This window comes from Osmerus eperlanus, chromosome 21 (assembly GCF_963692335.1).
Source record: "Osmerus eperlanus chromosome 21, fOsmEpe2.1, whole genome shotgun sequence".
Lineage (NCBI taxonomy): Eukaryota > Metazoa > Chordata > Actinopteri > Osmeriformes > Osmeridae > Osmerus > Osmerus eperlanus.
Window position 1 is genome coordinate 2,815,471 of NC_085038.1, and position 6,655 is coordinate 2,822,125.

Sequence of the window (6,655 nt, forward strand, 5' to 3'; positions counted from 1 at the left end):
GTTCTGTGATCAAAACAATACCAAGTACAGAATGTGAAAGCATCACTGTGCTGACATTCCTCATCAAATTGACAGAGAAGAGGTCCGCAGATCATTTGAAAATCCCACGCCACAGTCCTATATGTCACAAATAAATACTGTCACTAATATCCCCACCGATACATAGTCAACCACAACATCACAACACAATGGGAAGGAACGAATAAATATTTAACATTTAGTATAAATAAATTGAGAGGGGGGGGGGGAGGCTGGAGGTTGTATGTCAAGTTGTTCCTCTGGTTAGCTGTTCCATGTTTTCTGTCTTCATTACCTCTCTCTCGCTGTCATCCCTCTGTTTCTCTACCCACCTCTTCCTCTTTCTACCCTCTTTGTCACCATCCCTCTCTCTTTCACTAGCCCAGCCCTCTATTGCGCACTCTCTCTTCCTCCATCTCCCTCTCTCCAGAGAGAGACCAGAAGATTAGCTCTCCACCACCGCCCCCCCTGACTCTTCATCCCTCTCTCCCCTCCTCTTCTCCTCTCCTCATCTTCTCTCCCCTCCTCTTCTCCTCTTCTCTCCTCTTTCCTCTTTTTTCTCCTCTTCTCCTCTCCTCTCCTCCTCTCTTCTTCTCCTCTCCTCCTCTCCTCTCCTCTCCTCCTCTTCTCCTCTCCTCCTCTCCTCTTCTCCTCTCCTCTCCTCCTCTCCTCCTGTCGTCCTGAGCCCGTCTCACTTCTCAAACGAGAAGAGAGAGACATGAGACAGAAGCCCAGAGCATTCAGACAGACTCAGGAGTGGTGGGGTGTGTGTGTGTGGAAGGGGGGGGGGGTTGAGTGGGTTTGATATAAGCAATTAGACAACAAGAACACCCATGAAGAGCCAAGTTGTTGTTAAGATACAGTAAATTGTCTTGTGTTGCATGTTCTTTTCTAGAGCAAGATAAAGGATGAACCCATTATATTCTTCATGTACAATGTCTAAGAGAACAACATAATGACAGGAGCCAATTCCAAGAGACTCCATACTTGTTTACATTACATCTACCCTTGGTCACTTTTATTCTGTAGTAGGTTCATTATGGGACTTTATAAAATGATTTACATTTACATTTAGTCATTTAGCAGACGCTCTTATCCAGAGCGACTTACAGTAAGTACAGGGACATTCCCCCGAGACAAGTAGGGTGAAGTGCCTTGCCCAAGGACACAACGTCATTTGGCACGGCCGGGAATCGAACCAACAACCTTCTGATTACTAGCCAGACTCTCTAACCGCTCAGCCATCTGACCCCCCCTCTCAATGATGAGACACTATTGAGTGTAGAATGAGACCGTTTTTGTTTGAATGTATGGAGGCCTGCGATTCAAAGAGACTACCATTTTCATCAAACACATATTGCAATATCTGTAGTTCAGACCACTCTGTTTTTCTTTCTGTCTTTCTCTCTCCCCCCTCCCTCCGCCTCTATTTTTAACCTTCTCCTTCTCTCTCTTTCTTACTCTCTGTCTTTCTTCCTTTCATTACTACATACCTCACTCTCTCTAGCCTCCCTCTCTCCCTTTCCCTTTTCCCTATATCCGCATCTCTCTCTCTCTCCTTTTCCCTTTTCTCCTCACCTCTCTCTCTCCTCTTTCTCCTCCCTCCACAGGAGGATGGAGGAGAGGGAGAGAGGAGAGAGAGAGAGAGAGAGAGAGAGAGAGAGAGAGAGAGAGAGAGAGAGGAGAAGAGAGGAAGAGAGGAGGAGAGAGAGAAGGGGGGAGAGAGGGAGAGACTAATTGCTGTATCCACGCTGCCCTTATCTCAAACGCTCTAAGAACCAGCCTCTGTTTGTCTCTCTCGTTCCCCAAACAAATCCAGCAGTGCCCGCGTCCCTTCCTGTGGACGAGAGGGTGGCCATGGCGCCGGCCCTTGGGGGTGGCAGCTGATTGGACACACGGAGCGACGATGACCAAACCAATGTCTTTTGAAAGCAAGTAGAACCTCCAAGGGATATCGCTCACCATCATACTCTTGTCCAAGCAGACACACGCCGGCGAGAAGGGAAAAAAAAAACACATGCTGTTATTCATTAGCACACAGACACACACACACTCTCCTACACACAGACACACACGTGTCACACACTCAGCACAAACAATTAGGGCCTTGATTCCAGAGCACTAATCAGAGGCGGCACAAAGCACATTCAGCACGATGGTGAGATCATAATTAAAATCTCTCTCCAGCATATGTGCCAGTGTCCCAGAAGGAAGAGACTGTGACGGTAAATAAATGAGAGAAAAAGGTGCTGAAATAAATAACCACCACAATGCACCAACACAACAGCCAAGAAATTGTTTTGGGCTCGGTAGGGTGTTTGTGTGTGTGTGTGTTTGTGTGTGTGTGTGTGTGTAGTGCATGTGTGTGTGTGTATTGGCATCTCAACGGGTAAGGAAACAAAATTAAGTGTTAATTTGTTTTGTTCTTTGTTTCTCCATTTATTTCTTTGGACTGGATCCAACCAATAAATGAAGATGTTTCACAAATTGGACAAATTAAATTACTCATGGCAATAATTTACTTTTTCTTAAAGAGTTAGAACTCATCGTTTTTCACAGAACATAACAAGCCCATGTAAAACCAGACAAAGAACTTCCTTGGGGGAATGATGAATGTAATACGAGTTTCCTGTGTATTCTGGGTTGAGCAGACCAGTCATGCACGCATGCAAACAAAATTAAAAAGCGCTCCCCCATTAACACTTTCTCTCTCTCTCTCTCTCTCTCTCTCTCTCTCTCTCTCTCTCTCTCTCTCTCTCAAACACACACACTCACCCCCCCCCCCCACACACACACACACACACACACACACACATACAGAATACATACTCACAGCTTGAACAGCTGCCTGGGATGCCTGAAGTGATTAGATTGCTCTCTTCTGATCCGTTGTACAACATGGGGTAATGTTAAATATCATTCAGCAGGATTGAGGTCTTATCTGTGGGATGTTGTTGTTGTTTTTTCATCAGATAGAAAAATATAATCTCTGTATCTTAAAGGCTTATCATGGTTTGAAGATGACAGCGAAAAAAAAAAAAGGCTAAATCAAATAAATCACATAATACGATTTGAACACGCAATTACTGTTTGGGCCCGTATTAACTGAAATTGATAGTAGAAGAGGGAGTGGTATATTTACTTTTTAATAATCTGTGACCCGCCTGGCAGTTCTTTTGCAACAGAGAATCCTTGAGAAAATTCCAGAATCTCCAGAATATACTTGAAAACTCCAAAATGTACCAGAATATTCCAGAATACTCCAGAATGTCCCTGAATACTCTGGTACAAACAGATTGGCCACAAGGGACCTTTCAAGAGAACCAGGACCAAACAATTCCAAATCCCTGTTCCTGTACTTGTTACAAATGAAACTGAATTCTCTGAAATACTCCAGAATACTTTGTTTTATTGCTTGACCCTACCTTAAGGAGAACCGGTACCCAAAAAAACAAAGTAAAAATAACATGACTGAGTTTGAAACAGCAGCTAGAAATAGAATGCGTCAGGAATCTTGAGTGTTTTAAGTGGCAGTTTAAACACTTAAAAACAAGACCAAGGTGTGTCTGTATTCATGTGAAGTCCCAGTGACATGGGCATCAACCGTTTTCTCACCAAAAGTGAGAAAAAAAACAACGCAAAGCAAGCCTGACTCTCCAGAAACCAGAACATACGGATGTAACGTTTTTGTCATTGATTATGGTGATCACTCAATTTTACAACCTCCCTGCTTTAATTGTCAGACATTAACTGTCATTTTCTCTGCGTGGCAAAAAACAAGTCTCTTTTCTCCGAGGAAGCTCTGTTTGACGGCATCTTTCAGAGGTGTCACAAACGTCAGCAGACAAGCGGGAGGGTGTTCTCCCCTTACCTCTCCTCCAGCTGGGATTGAGAGCTCTCTCACTCTCAGTGTTCACTTGCTTTAATAAAGGGGAGAGAAGTTTGAAGAGGACGCAGCCTCGTCTCTCTCTTTGTCTCTCTCACACACGCGAGCATGTGTGCACGCGCACACACGCACGTACAGTACACGTGGCCCCAACTTGCTCAGATACACACATCATACACACTCGCACTGAACAATATACACTGGGACACTCAAACACAAACACACACACATTGCCTTGTCACTTTTTAAGACGGAGCAGTGAAAGTGTCATTTGTGGGACACAGTGACAGCTGGTTCCGCTCTGCATGGCCCAGATTCTGGCCCACCCAGAGACCTCTGAAAAACTCTCTCTCTCTCTCTCTCATCTCTCTCTCTCTCTCATCTCTCTCTCTCTCCCTCTCTCTCTCTCTCTCTCTCACACACACACACACACACACACACACACACACACTCTGTCTCTCTGTCTGTCTGTCTCTATCTGCCTCTCTGTCTGTCTGCCTATCTCTCTGTTTATTTCTTTCTCTGTCTCTCTCTGTCTCTCTCTGTCCTCTCTCTTTTGGACTGGCAATGGGATGACGGTGAAGAGAGAGATGACAAATAAAGGAAGTTCACTTTAGCACCCCTGAGTCTCTCTATTAATCTATTTCTCTTTCTCTCTCTCTCTCTCTCTCTCTCTTGGTGGGAGAGTTAATATGAGAAGGTGTAGAGAGAGAGAGAAGAAAGGAAGTAACACCCTATGTCTCTCTCTTCTCCCTCTCCCTTACTCCAAGGGGAGCGGGGGAAAGGGGAAAGGCGGAGAGAAACGAGGGGAAAAAGGTGTGAGCAAGAACGGTGGAGAGAGGAGTGGAGGGAGGGATGAAGAGGAGGGAAGGAAGCAATATAGAGGAGGTGTGTCTGGGGGGAGAGCGCCTCACTGCGCTCCTTCAGGATCCTGGCAGTGGGGGCGGAGGGGCCAGGGTGGAGGTGTGTCTGGGGGGGCGGAGGGGGCCAGGGTGGAGGTGTGTGTGATCTCCCTGGGTGGTCCAGGCCAACTCAGGGCACGCGGCCACATCTAGCCCAGCCAGCCCTCACCCTGCTGGGCCTGTGCCCTGCTCTCACCCCTGCCCTCCCACACACCACCACCTCCAGGGCAACTGCAGCCTGAACACAGGTCTGCCATATACTATTACATTTACCTCAGTGCTTCTAGTGGAGAGAGAAACAGTGAGAAGGAGAGAGAGTGTGTGAGGATGGACAGAGAGAGGGAGAGAGACAGAGACAGAGAGAGAGAGGGGGGGGAGGGGTGGAGAGAGAGGGAGAAACACAGAGACAGAGAGGGGTGAACAGAGAGGGAGAGAAACAGAGAGAGGGAGGGGTGGAGAGAGAGTGAGTGAGACAGAGACAGACAGAGAGAGGGAGTGAGGGATGGAGAGATAGGGAGAGAGGTAGAACAAGAGGGAAGAAGACTTAGAGGGAGATGGAGTGGAGGAGGGAGTGAGGGAAGGAGTGAGGGAGGGAAAAAGGGAAGGAGAGGTATGTCTAGTAAAGTGAGGGATCCAGAGAATAATGGCTTTTGACAGAGAGAGATACAGAGGGATCTATTTGCAGCGGGAATGGTCGGCTCCCTCAGCGAGCTGCCTTGTTGTGGATGGAGGATGTGTCAGTCAGGCACTGGCACTTTCAAATGGAACCCAGAAGAGAAGCGTTTCCATGTCTGTTAGTCCCTTATCGACGCATCGGTGCTACGTTTACGTTTACGTCCTACGTTTATTTCCTTTCCCTTTTTCATCTTTCAGCTTTCATGTACAGAGTGTTCTCTCATTTGTACTCACTTTGATCAGTGTTTTGGGGAGGGGGGCTGGAGAGAGGGAGGAGGGAGGGGAGGGGGGGTAGAAGAGATCTTTCGTCAAACGGTCATTTGTTGAACAAAGCCTGGTGAAAGACAGGTTGGGCTCCATAGGGTGGAATCGTATTTTTTCTTGAAAGAAAACAGAGAAAAAACAAACACACATACACACACACACACACACACACACACACACAAACAGTCTCACTGCTTTGGTTTCAAGTGGCTGCAGCTGAACTTAAAAAGACAGTTCTGTTTTTTTCTACGTCGTCTTCACTGCACACATCAGTTTCTCCTAATAAACTTCATCACAAATACATCCAGCGTCGTCCTGGCAAGAGTCACATCTCACAGTGATGCATGTCAAACGCCAAACGAGTTCTGTCTGTAAGTCACGATTCACCCAGTCATCTCACACACGTCACAGAAGCATATAAACAATAATAATAATGTGTTAATTCTTGTCATCCATAAACATCTTTTGTGTGGGGGAGGGATTTGAACTTGCTATCACTCGATCTCTAGATAATCGCTTAGCTACCATTGAGCTACGCCATCAACCCACATTCTGCCATCCGCGCCATTCAGTTTCCCAATAGATAACCGCCAACGCGTGTAACCCCATCTTCAAGCAGGGCTTATATTTCATCGTTCCAGGCAACCGTGAGATATAAAGAGCATCATCTGTTCCAATCAGAACCGAGATGTCCCGGTTCTGCGCATGGCTCCATCGGCCAGCTCTCCACAGAGTCGCGAGGAACCACGTAGAAAAGAGGCAAATAGATCAAAATGACACACTTTGTGAAGTTCCCTTCTGGATAAAGGCTTGGTTGAGTGTTCTCTCAACGAGTCTGCTGTCGACCGGGGGAGCTGGTTTGTTTGAAATAGAAAACAATATGTCGCACTCGGAGGGCGAGATGGGTTAT